Raw genomic sequence first — 20,436 nt, 5'->3', positions numbered from 1 at the left:
AGTTGAAAAAAACTAAAGAACTCTCTTTAGTTTTTTTAGTCCCAATTTTTGTGGTTTTCTCTTTCCACTCGAAAGAGAAAACCACAAAAAATTGGGAGCAAAAGACAGGGCCAGAACTATCATCATAGAGGGCTACTAGTAATGTAAAATGATATCTGCTCAAAAATTAAGGCCATGGGGTTGGTAACATTGCAAATTATGAATCCAAAAAGCTTCTCGATTACGGCAAATTTTTACCCAGTTGCCTCCTCATTAGTTTTTTTTATTTTTTCTTCCCCCCCCATTCTTTAGTTTTTTTTCAACTTTAGATATTATTAGCATGTATGTTTATGTTTTACATTCCTATATGTACAACCAAAAAAGACAAACACAAGTGGCACCGATACCTTATCAACGCAGCGCCTCGAGATGGACAATGGTGACACTCGGGCAGTACCCAGAAACTTCAGAGGCGGTGGTGCTAGAACAAATATGCAGCAATGAACGTAATACCCAAGAAAGACATAAAACAGGTGTCCTGCACTCACCGCTTCAGTTCTGTTCAAACGGCTCCCATCTCGGGCTGCTCCTCCGGAACCAGGGCTGGCGGACGCGTGGGGAGCTCAGAGGCGACTGCCGGCGGTTTCGCGCACAGGTATGCGCTTCTTCCGGCCTCGAGGCCTCTTCTATGTACTATGCTGACTGAACAAATATATTTTTTAATTTAAGATTGCTTGAAAATGAATCCTCTTTGTTTTGCTGTAGGTAACCCTGGTTTTTACCCTTTCCACTCCAGGTCTCCACCCATGGATAGTTTCCAGGATCTTGGTATACAAGATTTAATGTGCTTAAAGCACAGTTCACACACTCATGATCCTGGTAACTTGTCCAGGGGTGAAAAACTGGTTACTCAGCAATTGAAAAACAATCATGAGTTGGTAGTGGGGGCTGCAGATAAAGTGGAGGGGGGGGGGGCAGTCGTGTGCATGAATAGGCGCTATATTGTTGTTTGAATAAGACCCTCTTAGATGATGCCAAAACGTACAGTCGCCTGATTGGTGAGCCCACGGTGATGTTCACACGGGATATCACTGGGCTTCTGAACACTGGATTACACATGGGGGTCATTTCTCAAAAACAATTTGACTACATTCTGGTACCACATCCTGTCATCCCCGTATTCCACTCACTCCCCAAGGTTCATAAGAGCCGATTCCCACCACCTATGAGACCCATCGTGGCGGGCATCGGCAATTTAAATGAACACTTGTGCGAGTAGGTGGACTCTATTCTTCAACCCCTTGTCCCAGCTACATTAAGGATACCCATTGGCAGCTATCCATTGGAAGCCATTTTGAGTGGAAGTCTTCCTACTCTTGGCTCACTCTGGATATTGAATCATTATATTCATCGTTGTCACATACTCTTTCTATAAAAGCTATATCTGACATCATGGATTTATTTTCAATCTACAGTCCTAATTTAAAAACGTTTACATTGGAGGCATTACATTACATCCTATCACACAATTTCTTTGTGTTTGATCAGTTCTACATACGAAAAATGGGGGCATCAATTGGGGCGAAGTCTTCCCCCTCAGAAGCTAATCTTTACGTTTTTTTGGTGGGAACTACAGTACATTTTTTGCCCTCATAATTCCTCTTTTCAAGACATCATTTGGTCGTCCATTTGGAGCGTGCACATCATTTTATGGAATATGTTAATAACAACTTCAATAATTTGTTGTTCACATTCCCATGGCACAAGGAGGAGGTCCCTTTCTTGGACATCCTGCTGTCTGGCAGTGAAAATAAAATACACACATGTACGTATAGGAAACCCAGTGCTGGTAACACTTTATTGAGAGCGGAATCTTGCCATCCTCACCACACAATTAAAGGGGTACTCTGGTGAAAACCTTTTTTCTTTTAAATCAACTGGTGGCAGAAAGTTAAACATATTTGTAAATTACTTCTATTAAAAAATCTTAATCCTTCCTGTACTTATTAGCTGCTGAATGCTACAGAGGAAATTCTTTTATCCAGTCTGCCTAAGGAAGACTGTAATAGCAGAAAGACTCGGAGTAGCAAAGAGGTAAGGGAGAGACTTCCAACCATCATATTAGCTAATGGAGACCCTACGATCGCACTGCAGAGGTCCTGACAGGGGCGGATCCAGAGTCTACTCTCGGGAGGGGCACTATTAGAGTATTTTGTGTTGGCAGACAGAAAATAAGGTGTTGCTTATGGAACTTACAATATTATTAAATGTATCATACAGTCCTAACCTTGTTTAAGACTCTTAAACACGTCAGAATAATAATCAAATATACCAACTGCCACAGAACGGGAAAGTGCTAAAGAAGTTTTTACCATTTAAAACTACAGCTCCCTGTATGACCTAAGCAGTGGTAAGGGGATGCTGGGAGTTGTTGATTCACCCATCATTACTGCAGAACTTACAAGTGACTCCAGCTCTGATGGGAAATAGTGAGGATACAGAATTATGTCAGTGACAACAGGTAACGTCTTCTCTATAGTCTTTCCTTATCTAATTCAGATGTACATACTGCCAGGATTTGTTCCAGCTATATCTTCTCTCTGCAGAACTTGATGCCCAGATGCTTCCTCACTTTGTCAGCGGATTCTGATCCTCTATATGAAAACAATAATTATTATAATACTGCCAAACACTGTATTCTTCGAATATAATACTGGCACACACCCTCTGAATATAATTCTGACACACTGTACCCCCTGAATAATACTACCACACACTGTGCCCTCTAAATTTAATACTACCAAACACTGCAATCTCTGAATATGATACTACCACACACTGCACTCTCTGAATATAACTTGCTGTGCAGTGCACCCTCTGAATAAAATACCCAAATGTATTGTGGCTCATAAAAAAACGTACCACCCCAGAAATTCCTCACAATATACAATATACTTCTGAAATGCAGAACACTCTTCACATATAGTAATAATGCCCCATCTTGTGCCCCTGCATATAATAATTATGACCCGTCCTGTTCCCCCCACTTAATAATAATGCCCTCTGTCCTGTGCTGTGCCCTTCACAAATAATGCCCCCCGTTATTGGCCCCTCACATATAATGCCCCCGTTCTTTGCCCCTCACATATAATGCCCGCATCATGCGCCCCTCATATATAATGCCCCCATCATGCGCCCCTCATATATAATGCCCCATCTTGCATCCCTTACATATAATGCCCCATGTGCTGTGCCCCTCACATATAATGCTCCTGTCATGTGCCCCTCACATATAATGCCCCCTGTGTGGTGCCCCACACATATAATGCCCCTTGTGCTGTGCCCTTCACATATAATGCCCCCGTTCTTTGCCCCTAACATATAATGCCCCCATAATGTGCCCCTCACATATAATGCCCCCTGTGCTGTGCCCCTCACATATAATGCCCGCTGTCCTGTCCCCTCAGGGGGCATTATATGTTTGGGGCACAGCACAGGGGGCATTATATGTTTGGGGCACATAACAGGAGCATTATTTGTTAGGGGCACAGCAAAGGGGGCATTATATGTGAGGGGCGCATGATGGGGGCATTATATGTGAGGGGCGCATGATGGGGGCATTATATATAAGGGGCCAGGGCCGGACTGGGACCAAAAATAGACCCAGGCATTTTACAATAAGCAGCCCATTTTATCAGTGGGTGTTGCTATGTGGTGGTGGAGCCACAATTGGGAGGGGACATCGGTTAATCATAGTTGGGTAAAATAGGGTACATTCCCCCCCCCCCCCCCCCCCGTTATGTTCCCTAAGTGTATGGGTAAGTAGTTGTCTGTGCACACGATATGTAAAAAAAAGGACACATTTTTTAGAGCCGTGTGAAAAAGTGACATGTCACGGATTGTAAAATTATGTCCTTTTAAAAAAAATATTGTGTGCAAAACAACCACTTTTTCATAGACTTACATAGAGCATATTAATGTTACAAATACTGACGCAACCTTTCTGTGATTTTGTGGACACATTTTTTTTATGAAATATGCCTGAAATACACTTTATGAACCTAGCCTGTTAAGATAAGACAATTTCCCATGAAGAAACACATGTCTCTAAACAAATCATACAGTTACCAAATAACACCGGTATATAAGGAGGAAAAATATCACCATATGTATTACCACCATACTGTTACTGACCAAATCCAATATACTGAGATCAATATTACCAATAATACCAGTATACAAGGAGGAATATTATCACTATACATATTACCATCATACTGTTACTGACCAAATCCAATATACTGAGATCAATATCACCAATAATACCAGTATACAAGGAGGAATATTATCACCATACATATTACCATCATACTGTTACTGACCAAATCCTGTATACTGAGACCAATATTACCAATAATACCAGTATACAAGCAGATATATCATACACCGTCACATCATGACCACTACCATTACCACCACATATGTTCAGTGTATAAAAACCACAGAACATTGACCAATATCCACATACATAGCCCACATAGTAGTGACCCATGCTCAATACAGGCTCTGCAAACCGTACAAGTGATTACAGTGCAGTTACATCTACTGACTCACAGGAGGTGTCTTCTCTGAGTCGCTCTCTTCTCTTTTCTTCTCTGTCTTGCTCAGACCGTCATGAAGTCTTCTTCCAACCTTTCAATGAGTCGTCACCGCAGAATCTGCCAGACAACAAACATATTAGGCTTGCACTTTTTTAAGATCATTCCCCACCTGTTCCCTACCCTCAATGCCCTAGGTAATGACCCCAGTAGACAGGGTAGAGAATCTACCCAACAAGGTAGAAGCCCCTAGTAGGGTGGTAATGCTCCCAGTAGGTAGGTTGTAGGTAATGTCCCCAGTAAGTAGTGCCCCCAGGTAGGTTATGCCCCCATAGGTACCAGGTAATGCCTCCAGGTAGGTTGTAGCTTATGCCCCCAAAAGGTAGGTAGTAGGTAATTTCCCCAGTAGGTAGTGTCCCCCAGGTAGGTTATACCCCCTGGAGGTAGTAGGTAAGGCTCAAATAGGTAAGGTACCCAGTAGGTAGTGCCCCAGGTAGGTAAGGTCCAGTAGATAGTGCCCCCAGGTAGTTAATTCCTCTAGTAGGTAGTGCCATAAAAGCCTCACCATCCTCACCACCCCCGGGGGACGTTTGTGCTCCTTACTAGCTCTAATCGCTGCGGCCATGGCCCAGCCCCGACGGCTTGAATGACGGCTTGCGTCACAGCTCTGCTCCCTAAGTGGACGGAGCAGAGCAGTGACGTGAGCTGTCATTCAAGCTGTGGGGCGGGGGCATGGCCGCAGCGAATGGAGCTGGTATGTGAAAGTCCCCGCCCCGGGGACTACTTGTTGGGTGGCTGGGGGGGGGACTTTATAACTTAATATTTTCACCATCCTTGGGGGCACAAACGTCTCCCGGGGATGGTGGGGATAATGATTTTAGCATATATAACGCATGGCCAAGCATTATATATGCTAAAATTTGCTGATTGGTTCCCTTTAAAAGAAAAAAAAAAGGCTGTCCCCCTCTCAGGCACAGTCCCTCGGGTGCCCGGCTGCCCAACCTGTCAATCTGCCCCTGAATATAAGATAGATAGATATAGAGGCACATAGATAGATAGATACATATGATATAGATCAATAGATAGATAGATAGATATTAGATAGATATGAGATAGATAGATATGACATAGATAGATATGACATAGATATTAGATATTAGGTAGATAGATATGAGATAGATAGATAGATAGATAGATATGAGATAGATATGAGATAGATAGATATGAGATAGATATTAGATAGATAGATAAGAGATAGATAAGAGATAGATATTAGATAGATATGAGATAGATAGATATGACATAGATATTAGATATTAGGTAGATAGATATGAGATAGATAGATAGATATGAGATAGATATTAGATAGATAGATATGAGATAGATATTAGATAGATAGATAAGAGATAGATATTAGATAGATAGATATGAGATAGATAGATAGATATGAGATAGATATTAGATAGATAGATATGAGATAGATAGATATGAGATAGAGAGATAGATATGAGATAGATAGATATAGGGGTGTGGAAATTTTATCAAAAAACTACTTGTCCACGGGACTAAAATGGAGCAAAATCTACTTGTCCCTCATGACGATCCACTTGTTCCGGCCAATTTTCGCTTTTACGCTCTCATTTTTTCCTCCTCGCCCTATAAAAGCCATAACTACCTACTATAATGATACCTTTTAATTTTTCAATAACATTCTCTGAACCAAAAAATATATATATATTTGGGGAAGTGAAATTGAAATAGTAAAAGATAATTTAGCAGATTTGGTGGTTTTTCTTTTCTGCGCCATTTACCTTCTGGTTGAGATAACATGTTAGTTTTATACTTTAGGCGCCTGATTACAGCGATACCAGATTTGTATAATTTACGTCATGTTTTACTAATTCTGAACTTTTTCACATTTTTTTAATTGCCATTTTTTAACCCCTGTAGATTTATTTTTTTTCCGCATACCAGGCTGTATGAGGGCTCATGTTTTGCACCATAATCTGTTTTTTGTATCGGTACCATTTTGGTATTGATCTGACTTTTTAATCGCTTTTTAACTTTTTTTTCTGGGATATTATAAAAATTGCAAATCTGTGGTTTGGTATTTTTTTACATTTACCGTACAGGATACATAATGTTATATTTTAATAGGTTGTACAATTACGCACGAAGCGATACCAAATATGTTTATTTTTATTATGTTTGCATGTTTTTATATAGGAAAAGGGGGTGATTTGAACTTTTAACATGGAAGGGGTTAATGCAGCGGTCTTCAAACTGTGGCCCTCCAGATGTTGCAAAACTACAACTCCCAGCATGCCCGGACAGCCAACGGCTGTCCTGGCATGCTGGGAATTGGCGTTTTGTAACATCTGGAGGGGCACAGTTTGAAGACCACTAGGTTAATGTGTCTTTCAAACTTTTATTAAAACTTTTTTATTTTTTTTTTACACTTTATTAGACTTATGAGGAATCATTAGATTTCTCAGACAGATGAATAGAGTTCTATTAAACTCTTTTGATCTGTGTGCTCTGTGATCCATTGATAGAGCCTAGTCCAGCCAGGATCTATCAATGACAGAGCCGGGACAGGAGGAAGCAGAGGTAAGTCCTCCGGCTAGGGGCGTGGCCTGGCAGCCGGAGTGGATGGTCGGCTAGCAGAGTAGCTCCGCTCCACACACTCAATCTAGCGGCTAAAACTAGCGATCACCGCAGCGAACCAGGCTCCGTGAGTGTCGGAACCACTGCCTGACATGCCGGGAAGGAGAAAAAGAGCCACCGGGCGCATTTCGCTGGCTAAATTCAGCTTTACCCGGGTGGCCCGTACTGCACAAGATGGCGCCGGCGGCTCTTCCCTCATGCCCTCTCCTGCGTCTCCAAAGGCAGGTGCTCTGGAAGAGCGGCATCCGGACAGCACACCGCCGCGCAGATCCCTGTCTGACCCAGAGCTACATCATCTCACTCCGGTGGAGGAGGGAAACAGTGGCAGACAAAAGCTCTCGCCCCGTTCTACTGCTGAGGAGGCTACCTCGCCAACGGGCCGCTCTGAACGATCGCGCCATGACTCTCCTGTGCTGTTGCCACTTAGCCGACCAGAGAGGTTGATTACAGCCTCTCCGACATCACCGCAGTCTCTTCAGCTTCAAAATCTGCAGAAAGGTACGGAGGCACCTTTAATACTGAGTTCTACAGCAGGGGATGCAGCTCTGGACTCTATAACGGTTACCGGGGAGGCTTTGACAGACGTCTCCATGAAGGCTATGCTTGTGGTATTAAGACGCTCAGTAATGTTAGATATGAATGCTGTGGTTGCTCCTGTCAGAGCTTCTGTGGAGGACCTGGGGGGGAAAGTTGACCACCTGGAGACTAAGTTTGAGGAGTTCTCTTCCTCACACAACATCCTCATAGACTCTCACACAGATCTGGATGAGGAAGTGGCGGCGCTTAAAGCAAAAGTGGCGGACCTTGAAGACCGCAGTCGCCGCAACAATATAAAATTGCGCGGAGTGCCTGAATCTATTCCACCAGCGGACATACCAGAATATGTCCGCTCGCTTATTAAGGCGGCATTGCCATCATGCACTGACCAAGAAGCTGCAGTGGACAGAGCACATAGGATACCTCGGCCAAGACACCTTCCAGACACCACCCCCAGAGACGTATTGGCTAGAGTGCATTTTTTTACAACCAAAGAAAAAGTAATGGAACTTTCACGCAGACGGAATGGTTTACCAGCTCCGTATCACCAGATAGCGGTCTACGCGGATTTATCAGCGGCAACCCTTCAAGCGCGCAAACTGCTTCAACCAGTGACCCAAGCTCTACGTACAGCTAACATCGCATACCGTTTGGGCTTTCCGGTTCGCCTGCTGATAAAGAGAGGGAACTCCATACATACTATCCGCTCCCTAGATGAGGGACGTGCGCTTCTCCACACCTGGAATCTAGACCTGGCACAACCCGCGCGGCCATCCACAGCAGCAGCTCAAGCGCGGCTGACCCAGGACTGGTCTACAGCTTGAGCGGTAGATGGCGGTAACTATGTTCCTTTCATATGGGTGGGATGTGGGGCCCTGTTGGTGACCTGTCCCCGTCCGGTTTCAGAGTGGACTGTTGCCCTCCTACAGATGCTGGTACCTTCCTAAGGTGCCATGCATTATTGTTTGTTTGTTTTATGTTGTTTTTTACGTGTGATTTTTGTTTAAAGCTTGAGTATATGCCATCCTACACTATTGATTCAGACCTATGTGCCTTGCCTACTCTATGTGAGAGGGCGCGTGCTGGCTGGGAGGCGCGCTCGCTCCTATTTTTATTGCTGACAAGCCTATATATCGTATTTGATCTGCTTATACAATGGTGATAAAGATAGCCAGTTTAAACGTTAATGGTCTCAATGCTCCTCACAAGCGTTCCCATTTCTGGAGGGAGGTCAGATCCCTGGGTTGTGATGTTGTCTGTGCACAGGAACACTCAGGGTGTTGGTAGGAATTAGAAATACGGTAGCCTTTCAGCTGCAGGAGATGGTGTCTGATCCAAGGGGGAGGTTTGTCATATTGCGATGCACGATCAATAACATACGTCTAACTTTAGTAGTGCTGTATGCACCTAATAAGGGCCAAATTAGGTTTTTAAACAAACTCCTGACACTAGTTAACAAACAGACTTGGGGTTCCTTAGTGCTCTGTGGGGACTACAACACAGTCATGAAACCTTCTGTGGATTCGACCTCACAATCTAGATTACCCTCACTTTCTCTCTCATCTTGGGCGTGGAAGCATGAGTTATATGATATCTGGCGTATTCACAATGCTCTAGCGAGAGAATATACCTTCTTATCAGCGGCGCATAATTCTTATGCACGGTTGGATATGTTCCTGGTGGACAGCTCACTTCTACCAGCTTCGGCCAGCTCCTCGATAGAAATGATAACATGGACGGATCATGCAGCTATCACCCTGACTCTTGCTGATGAAGTATCATCCCCTCAAGCTCACATGTGGCGTATGAGTCAGATTTTGCTGTCCCACCAGGAATATTCCAAACGATTGCAGAGTGACAAACAGGAATATTTTCTATCAAATCAACAGTCAGTCTCTTGCCCATTTATTTTATGGAATTGCCATAAAGCAGTAGTGAGGGGACTGTGCATAAAATTCGGGGCGACACTTAAAAAGCAAAGGGATACTCAGATTAACCAACTGCTAACCCAAATAAGAGATCTGGAGGCAATTAACAAACTTACCCCCTCCATCACATTAGCGACTCAACTTGGGACCCTGAGACGTGACCTGCGATGCTTTATGTTGACAGCTTATGAAAAAGCTTATAGGAAAACCAGAGCGACCTATTACGCTCAGGACAATAGAGCTGGGAAGCTTCTAGCTCACCGTCTCAGGGCTCAACACGAACGATCTCGCATACCTAAACTGATACACCCAGAAAAACAGACCCCCCTATATACTCCCAAGGATATAGCAGAGGGATTTCAGGCGTTCTATACGCGCCTTTACAATTTGCAGGACTCCATGCCCACATCCCCTGACGCCTCCTTGGCCATCCAGACTTACCTAGCTAAACTAAACCTTCCTACTCTTTCAGCTACTCAATTAGAGAGTTTAAATAAGGAAATTCAGTCTGAGGACATTGAACATATAATACGCTCCCTCCCGTCGGGTAAAGCCCCAGGGCCGGACGGATTTACCAGTTCCTACTATAAAACCTTTTGCACCTCCCTCTCCACCCCCCTAAGAGATTTCTGCCGACAAGCTATGTTGACGGGTCAGCTACCTAAGGAAAACCTACAGGCCTTAATAACTACCATCCCCAAGCCGGGTAAAGCGACAGAGTTCCCCCAAAATTATAGGCCAATTTCGCTTTTAAATCAAGACATAAAAATATATGCGAAGCTTTTAGCAAACAGATTATCAGCAATTCTCACCTTCCTTATATCTCCCGACCAATCTGGTTTTGTTGCCGGTAGGCAGACGTCGGACAACACTAGAAAACTGCTCCATCTCCTCCATTACATTGAGTCTTCCCACACCCCTGCCGTGGTGCTTGCACTAGATGCCGAAAAGGCTTTTGACAGGTTGCGTTGGTCCTTTGCTTTTGCAGTACTGAGGAGTATGGGTTTTTCGGGAGGCATTTTTTCTGCGATCTCATCATTATACTCCCACCCGTCAGCTCGAGTGCTAGCAAATGGTGCCTTGTCCTCAGAATTTTCTATCAGCAACGGATCACGGCAGGGGTGTCCACTCTCCCCTTTACTTTATATCCTCTCCCTAGAACCACTGGTACATACATTACAATCAGATCCCCGCATAACCGGTATCCCCCTGGCCTCTAATACCCATATTATATCCCTGTATGCGGACGACATATTGTTATCCCTAACGAACCCTACAACTTCCCTCCCAGCGGTCTTAGATAATATAGCTGAGTATGGTTCTTTATCATACTATCATTTAAATAGCTCAAAAACGCAGATCCTTTCCCTTAACCTCTCTGTGGAATCTGAATCCCTTCTACGATCCCGTTTCTCCTTTGATTGGAAGGCACAGGGAATAGATTATTTAGGCCTACATGTCACCTATCCACATTCTACTTTATACAATGCAAACTATGTTCCCATGTTGGCGGTGATGGAGAGGGATGCAAAGTTCTTTTCCAGGTATGACATTTCATGGACAGGGAGAGTAGCAACTTTCAAAATGTTTATGCTTCCGAAACTCTTGTATCTTTTTAGAACTCTCCCCATATCGCTGCCCTCTACTTTCTTCCACAAAACACAATCCCTGCTTTCTAAATTTATTTGGGCTGGGAAAAGGCCTAGGCTAGCATCCAGGATAATGGCACGGTCGCCCCAAGCGGGTGGAATGGGTGTTCCCAACATTAAAGGCTACTATGTGGCGACATTAGTTGCCATGTTAAAAAATTGGTGGTGTATGAAGTTAGATACCCCTTGGGCTTTTATAGAAAACAAGCTAGCCTTCCCTTACAATTTACGTGATCTTCTTCTTTTCCCTGCGTGGTCACTCCCAACCCTGCGCCTAACTAACCCGATAATGAAAGCGTCATACTCAGTTTGGGTGGACTACCAGACAGCTATAAAACAAGACATGACTTCTGACTTAGAAGACTTACCTATTTCCTTTGCTCAAGCCTCTCTTTCTGACTTATCACTTGAACAGTGGATAGATAATGGCATCACACATGTTAAGCACCTCTTTGTTCAGGGTAGACTGCAAACCTTTGAATTTCTACAGGGCAAGTATCATCTACCACATGTAGATTTTTATAAATATCTAAGGGTCAGGCATTTCCTGCAATCTTTACGCCCCTCAGAGATTGGAGTGCATAGGACTACCTTTACTCTCCTGGCCTCCCCTCTGAAAGGCCTTAAACCTTTCTATTCTTATTATTTGCATTCAAACACTTGTGTTAAAACTTACCCCCTAAGACTATGGGAAATGGATCTTGCTACACAACTGGACGTTGATGACTGGCGTCATGCATTTAAGTATGTACGTAGAGCTTTCCAGTGCTCCTCTCACATTGAATCCGCATATAAGACAATGTTAAGATGGTATTTTACACCAGACAAGATAGCTAGGATATACCCCGGATCTTCGGATCTTTGTTGGAGAGGGTGCGGCTGTAGGGGGACTCTATATCACATTTTATGGCTTTGTCCAGCTATCCAATCATTCTGGGCCTATTGTGAAAGTCTAGTGAGAGAGATATGTGGCTCCAGGCTCAATCTGACCCCTAGTTTAGCATTACTCTTTATAGGGCTACGCACAGTCTCCCCTGCAAATCGTGAGGTTTTGTGCATCATATGTGTAATTGCAAAAAACCTGCTAACAAGTAGATGGAAGACTGTTAACACTCCATCTTCAGAAGAACTTGAAAGGATTAACACCACCTATTCTTTTGAAAATATTCTAGCATTAGGTTCCGGCAGGATGACTAGATTTCAAAACAGATGGAGGTCGTGGGTGGTCTCACCTTATTGTAAAAATATTTGACCCTAGCATCTTTCTAGTTGGCATGGTTTTTTTACTCCCCCCGCCTCTCCCTTTGGCAATACTCCCAGGGAAAGATTGGGTGGAAAGAGACCCTACTCCTGGTCATTATTCACCTAAGAGAGATGCCAAATGAGTGTTTCTAGAGGTATTAGGCACAATAGAATAATATTGATTTGTGTACTTCTAAAACTTTTGTAATTGTTTGTTTATATGAAAAAGTTCGACAGCTGCGTCTGTCCCTACTGCTTTACATTGTAATAACTTTGTGAAATTGCTAATAAAAATTATTGAAAGTAAGTCCTCCGGCTACCTCTATAGTGGATCGCCCCCCTGCGATCACGCTGCGGGGGGCGATCCACCCCACTAGCCCACCAGGGAGCATTCACATCTCCCTTTAGACGCTGCTGTCAGCTTTGACAGCGGCAATCTAAAGGGTTAATAGCCAGCCGCGACGATCGCCGCATGCTGGCTATTAGCGGCGGCCCCCGGCTACTGAGAACAGCCGGGGGCTGCAGAGTATGGAGAGGGCAGGAATCTCGAGCCCGCTCCATACATACTGCAGAGCGCCGCATGCATCTCCCCGTGCAGACGCGCCTCCTCCCCTCAGCTCTCCGAAGCTACAGCTGGGGGGAAGTGAAGGCAGAGGACGCAGGTCTGCACAGGGAGCAAGAAGCCACGCCCCCTCATCTCCCCCCCCCGCACGTCTGCAGAGTAGGGGAGAGAAGACCAATACACAGCTTCTCATCTCCCCTGCTCTGCTTCCGAGGATACAGTTTTTTATTGTCGGAGGCGGCAGAGTATGGAGCGGGCAGGAGTCGGGATCCCGCTCCATACAGACTGCAGATCGCCACCGCACTTGTCAGGTCCGGCCCTGCTTGGCGAAGCCGGGCTAAGGGCTGGACAAATTCACCTGCCCGGCGCCCAAAACTTCTAGTCCCGGGCGTCGGGCGATAGGAATTCCACATCCCTGTAGATATGAGACAGATATTAGATAGATATTAGATAGATAAGAGATAGATAGATAGATAAGAGATAGATATTAGATAGATAGATATGAGATAGATATGAGATAGATAGATAGATATGAGATAGATATTAGATAGATAGATAGATAGATATGAGATAGATGTGAGATAGATAGATATGAGATAGATAGATATGAGATAGATGTGAGATAGATAGATGTGAGATAGATAGATATGAGATAGATATTAGATAGATAGATATGAGATAGATAGATAGATAGATATGAGATAGATAGATATGAGATAGATATGAGATAGATAGATATGAGATAGATAGATATGAGATAGATATATAAGAGATAGATATCAGATAGATAGATATGAGATAGATATTAGATAGATAGATATGAGATAGATAGATATGAGAGATAGATAGATATGAGATAGATATATATGAGATAGATAGATATGAGATAGATATTAGATAGATATTAGATAGATAGATAAGAGATAGATAGATAAGAGATAGATATTAGATAGATAGATATGAGATAGATAGATAGATAGATAGATAGATATGAGATAGATAGATATGAGATAGATAGATAGGAGATAGGTAGTAGGGATGTAAGAAAAAATCGATTCTCGCGATAATCGCGATTTTTCATTTGCCGATACAGAATCGATTCAAAATATTTTTGAATCGATTCTTTTAGGGATGTGGAATTTTTATCTGCGGACGCCCGGAACAGCATGTCATGTCCCGGGCATCAGGAGATAAAAGTTCCACATTTGTGGAGCCGGGCAGGCCGGATCTGACACGGCTATGGAGCGGGCTCCGACTCGTGCCCACTCCGTACTACGCGACCCCAGGCTGATTTCAGTAGCCGGGGGCCGCCGCTAATAGCCAGCATGCGGCAATCGCCGCGGCTGGCTATTAAAGGAGTATCCGGTGCGCACTTTTCTCATTTTATCCTATCCAGGCTGCAAAATAAAACGCACTTTATCTTACCTGCCAACGAGCCCCCGGAGCTCCGGTACAGGTGTTCGGTCCCCGGGCTGTATTCTTCTTACTTCCTGTTAGTCCGGCACGTCACATGGAGCTTCAGCCTATCACCAGCCGCAGCGATGTCCCGCCTCCGCTGGTGATAGGCTGAAGCTCCATGTGACGTGCCGGACTAACAGGAAGTAAGAAGAATACAGCCCGGGGACCGAACACCTGTACCGGAGCTCCGCGGGCTCGTTGGCAGGTAAGATAAAGTGCGTTTTATTTTATTTTGCAGCCCGGACGGGATAACATGAGAAAAGTGAGCACCGGAGTACTAGATCGCCGCTGTCAAAGCTGACAGCGGCGTCTATTGGGATCTATGAATGCTCCCAGGTGGGCGATATATCGGGATATATCGCGATGTATCGTCACCTAGACGGTATCGCGATATATCGGGATATATCGAATCGCCACACTGGTATCGCGATTCGAATCGAATCGCCAAATTCTTGGCGATTCACACCCCTAATAGGTAGATAGATATGAGATGATAAGATAGATAGCTATGAGATGGATAGATAGATAGATAGATATGAGATAGATAGATAGATAGATAGATAGGATCCGTGTTTCCCAACCAGGGTGCCTCCAGCTGTTACAAAACTACAAAACCCAGCATGCCCACACAGCCAAAGGCATGCTGGAAGTTGTAGTTTTGCAACAGCTGGAGGCACCCTGGTTTGGAAACACTGAGATAGATAGAAAGTGACTTACTGTACATAGCACCAGCTGTGGGCAGGGGAAGGCTTCATTTTCCCGTGGGCAGCTTTATTGGTGAAGCAGGAAATACAGCATGGAACACAGGGGGTCATGTGGGGGAGGGGGAGGAGCTTCCATCTCTGCTGCTCTCTTCCTCCCAGAGTCTGTGCGGCCCCAGCGCTGATCTAAACAGCCTGAAGGGGAAAAATGATAAGAATAGAAAAGTCCCTGGCAGCAGCAGACCGCCCCTCAGACTCAGCCGCTGTCCGACCTGTCAGTTGTTGTAAACCCCTGAGAGCGACCCTGGGCACAGCTCTTAAATCTGTGGCTGTAAACTGCTATGTTCAGAGCAAAGAGGGGAACAGCTCAGCCCACGGACTGCCGCGGCCCACCGAGAAAATACCTGCTTTGCCAATGGCCAGTCGGGCACTGTAAGGGGCGCATGATGGGGGCATTATATATGAGGGGCACATGATGGCGGTATTATATGTGAGGGGCACAGCACAGGGTTCATTATATGTGTGGGGCACAGCACAGGGGCATTATATGTGAGGGGCACAGCACAGGGGGCATTATATGTGAGGGGCACAGCACAGGGGGCATTATATGTGAGGGGCACAGCACAGGGGGCATTATATGTGAGGGGCACTGAACAGGGGGCATTATATGTGTGGGGCACAGCACAGGGGGCCCCCCTGTCATGTGCTCTTCACATATAATGCCCCCTGTGCTTTGCCCTGCAGCCCCTCACATTAAATATTCCCTTTTCTCTGCCCCCCCCCCCCCCCCCAAGTTTTTAAATCCCCCTCCCCCTCCTCCTGTACGACATAGTGCCCCTAAAAGTGGCACATATTCTGTCCCTCTAATTCCCTGGGCCCTGAGCATACTCTTCTTACTTACAGTATGCGGGCCGCAGGGACGGGATCTCCGGGCGCCGAAGCCATGATGTGACGTCATCGCGCCGGCCTGCAGTGGATCGCGTCCCTGCAGCTCACACACTGTGTACTCACAGCGTGTGTGAAACGTTAGTGAATGGTGGAGCGGGAGCTTACAGCTTCAGCTCCACCATGCAAGGGGCGGGGGCAGCAGTCTGGATCCGCCACTGGGTCCTGATCAGACACACACAGATGTAAAATAGTGTGGCAATGCTTAATTTTGCCCTTATAAAAGTAGGAGGAGGGCAAGCTACGCTGTACCATGTGAGGAACTGTAAAATGCCCCTTGAGAAGGATGTGGGTGAGGATAGGCGGCACATGTTAAAAGCTGAACCAGATAAGTACAACCATGAAGGTGTGGTGGATCATTGCATGCCAAATGTTGACCCAGTAGGCCATAAAATGCATTTATTTGGCACTGGCCATAGCTACGACTCCAAGTATCTATCAACAACTTAGACAAGTGTAAATTCAGCCTCACGACTGAGTGCATACTGTTGTTTGCAGGATATAGATTTGGTTATAGATATAACATAGAGACTGTACTGCCGGAAGTTGAGGGCTGGCTACTAGACAAATGACATGGAATAGGAGCAGTGGCAGCATCATCATCTGTAATTCCTAAAATGATGCCCTGGACAAACTTTCTGCTTGCAGATCCCACACTGTGCATTGTTTACTTGCCCTAGGAAGGTGCAGAAGAATTGCCACATGACAAAGTACTGTAAGGAGATAGCATGTACATCACCCCAAACATGTCAGGCTTTTTATCTGAAGTACACAAATGCTGCAGCAGTTTTGCAGTCACCTGATGCTTGACCCTACCAGCAGGCTACATCTGGGAAGTCTTGCACATCTTCTGGCCCTACCTCATCTCGGCTTTTTATCGCTGACAGTGTCACCGATAACCTCCTGCTCCGACGTCAAATCTTCATCACCTGGTTCACAAATGCTTTTCAAAATCACATTATCATCATCATCATCATCATAGTCCTCTTCATCATCCCCATCACTACTCTTAGTCTATTGTATAGTCTAATGGACTCCTTGCCCCAACTCCTCGTCACATAAAGACACATGGCAATAAACAATAGGTGATAATCTAAGAAATGATTGCGGTATGTGATGGAAAATCCATTTACTGTGATGATACATCTAGTGGCTACAGAAAATTAAGAAATTGTTCCCCCAGCTTCCCTCCCTCCCTCCTGCTCCATAAGTATTTCAGCATTTCCTGTCGACTATTTCTTTAAGAGACATAATTAATTCAACCAGCAGGTGGCAGCATTACTGAGCCTCCTGCTAATATCAAAGAATGAAAAGAGACGGAAAAGATGAGAAGAAACTGCAGCCTGCTGGGATAAGTGAGCATTCTACGTAGGGGAGAATTTAGATGTCAGAGAAACAGCAACAGTGAATTTCCAAATGCTGCAAAGTCCACATTAATGTTGAGTTTATTTCAAAGCCTTATAAAGTGAACAACACAAATAGAAGAGGCTATGCACTGTGAAAATGCTAAGGGGTTATGCTGGGTGTAGTAGTCCTCAATGTTTATGTTAAAGGGAAGAGTGGTAACTAACCCAATGTTCCTCTGTGACCAGAAAACCTTTTTGTCAGTGAAGCTGTCCCTATATGCAAAGTGCAGGAATGAGACTTCTCGACACTAAGATTCCATCAAACAACTTGTAAGCGTTACTCAAACCTCTGGTGTGAATCCAGTATGAGGCTGGAATTTCACTGAGGTTTTTTTTTTTTTTGCAAAAACGCCAGGTCCAGATGTTAGCTGCAAGTCAATAGTAAACTGCAAAATCCCAGATTCACTTGGAGTTTTTCAGTTTGGAGTTTTTTTAATCCTTTTGGCGTTTTTCAGCAATTTCGGGCTCAGAGGCTGGATTTTCAAAACGCCTGACAAAACCTAGTTTGGCGTTTTTTGCCCTGAAATCGTGGCGTTTTCCTTCCTATAGAAGTCTATGGGAGAGCAAAAACGCCAAAAAAAAACGCCATGTTGGTTTTAAATTTTGCGTTTTTGCAGGCGGTTTTTATTCTTTTTTGGACTTTAGCGATCCAAAAAAATTATGGAAATACCTTTTTTATAAAAATTGCGTAGGGTACGATAAAAAAAAAAAAATAAAAAAGATACAGTAGTGATGGAAAAAATTGTATCTAACGAAATGTATCTTTTTTATTACGAAATGTTTATAAATTTTTAAATAGGGATCAATTTATGTGAGCGGGTAAAGCACTAAAAATGTAGCCGACAATAATAAAAATGTAGTGTGTGCGTGTTTAAAATTTTTTTTTTTACATTTTTTAGGTAGTACTACTACTCCCAGCATGGAACACACTGTTCCATGATGGGAGTAGTAGTACCTGTACTAATTGACAGATCGCCCGTTGCGATCTTCCTGTATAATGTATAGATGCGGCCGCTTTTCTATGGTCCACTTCACTGCCGTATATATACACATATTCATATTTCCCGCAGAGAGCTGTGATTGGCCAGATGGTTCCAGCCAATCACAGCTCTCTGTGAGAAATCGGAATGTGTATATATACGGCGTGCAGGGGACCATAGGAGAGCGCCGGCCGCTGCATCCATACATTATACAGGAGGATCAAAGCGGGTGTCAGGAGTGATACCCGCAGTGATCTTTCCTTAATTACAAGTACTACTACTCCCAACATGGAGCACACTCTGCTCCATGCTGGGAGCTGTAGTACCTGCAATAATAGACAGATCGCAGTAGGTGTCAGAAGTTACACTCGCTGCGATCTGTCTATTAATGCAGGTACTACAGCTCCCAGCATGGAGCAGAGTGTGATCCATGTTGAGAGTAGTAGTATCTGCAGACATCACAGTGGATGTCACTACTGACACTCACTGTGATTGTCCTGTCTATAGCAGAGATGGAGCCACTGTATACATCACTCACATCACTGCTCTGCACTGTACTCCGGGCCGGCCACTCATTGATTGATATTTTACTCAGAGCTGTGATTGGCTGCAACCATCCGGCCAATCACAGTTCTGGGCGGAAAATATCAATAGAACATCACTCAGAGTATAGTGCAGAGGTGCAAGCGCTGTATAAAGCCGCTCCGCTTCTCTGCTATATAATGGACTATCGCATCGGGTGTCAGACTGACACACGGGGCGATATGTCTATAGTACAGGTACTACTACTCCCAGCATGGAACAGTGTGTTCCATGCTGGGAGTAGTAGTACTACATAAAAAATTTGAAATAAAAGAGAAAAAAAAGTTAAACACACACTTTACACAAAAATTTATTAAAACTTTGTTATAAAAAATAAACATTTAGTTAAAAACATTTGTACATCCCTACTGGATCCTTTTTTTTTTTTTTTTTTTTTTTTGGTACCCAACTATTTTGTAAAAAAAAAAAAAAAACACAAAGGCTAGGTTTCCATTTGGTTTTTTTTCTGGCAGTTTTTGGTTATCTGCCACTGCAGTTTTTAAGCCAAAGTCAGAAGTGGATCCATAAGGGAGGAGAAGTGTAAGTCCTTCCTTTATATATCCCATTCCTTTTGAATACATTTCTGGCTTTGGCTCAAAAACTGCAGTGGCAGTTTTCCAAAAACTGCCAGAAGAAAAACCAAGTGGAAACCTAGCCAAAAGGGGCCAAAAAAGGCAAATTCCACACAAACTGTGGCAGTTTTTCTGGGGTTTTTTCTGCCACAAAATTCGCAGGGCAAAAATCTCAGTGGAGTCCCAGCCTAAGGCAGTTGCTTTAGTATACAATCATGGCCGTAAATGTTGGCACCCCTGAAATTTTTCAAGAAAATGAAGTATTTCTCACAGAACAGGATTGCAGTAACACATGTTTTGGTATACACATGTTTATTCACTTTGTGTGTATTGGAACTAAACTAAAAAAAATGGAGGAAAAAAAGCTAATTGGACATAATGTCACACCAAATTCCAAAAATGGGCTGAACAAAATTATTGGCACCCAATATTCATATATTCAATATTTGGTTGCACACCCTTTGGAAAAAATAACTGAAATCAGTCGCTTCCTATAATCATCAATAATCTTCTTACACCTCTCAGACGGAATGTTGGACCACTCTTCCTTTGCAAACTGCTCCAGGTCTCTCTTATTGGAAGGGCGCCTTTTCCCAACAGCAATTTTAAGATCTCTCCATAGGTGTTCAA

At 44.0% G+C, this 20,436-nt stretch overlaps 1 long non-coding RNA gene across 1 annotated transcript in view; it reads right to left on the bottom strand.

The window, feature by feature from the left end:
- Nucleotides 1–347: 347 nt before the first annotated feature.
- Nucleotides 348–20,436, bottom strand: part of LOC130340279 (uncharacterized) — a 35,765-nt gene continuing 15,676 nt past the window's right edge. Inside the window, exons 2-5 of the long non-coding RNA XR_008880431.1 lie at nt 15,338–15,516; nt 4,594–4,697; nt 2,549–2,633; nt 348–681 (exon numbers count right to left, since the gene is read on the bottom strand). This is a non-coding gene — a long non-coding RNA (uncharacterized LOC130340279). The remainder of the gene's footprint in view (nt 682–2,548; nt 2,634–4,593; nt 4,698–15,337; nt 15,517–20,436) is intronic.

The sequence above is a fragment of the Hyla sarda genome, unplaced genomic scaffold (assembly GCF_029499605.1).
Source record: "Hyla sarda isolate aHylSar1 unplaced genomic scaffold, aHylSar1.hap1 scaffold_586, whole genome shotgun sequence".
NCBI lineage: Eukaryota > Metazoa > Chordata > Amphibia > Anura > Hylidae > Hyla > Hyla sarda.
The sequence above is the reverse complement of the archived record's forward strand: the minus strand, read 5'-3'. Positions and strand labels throughout refer to the sequence as shown.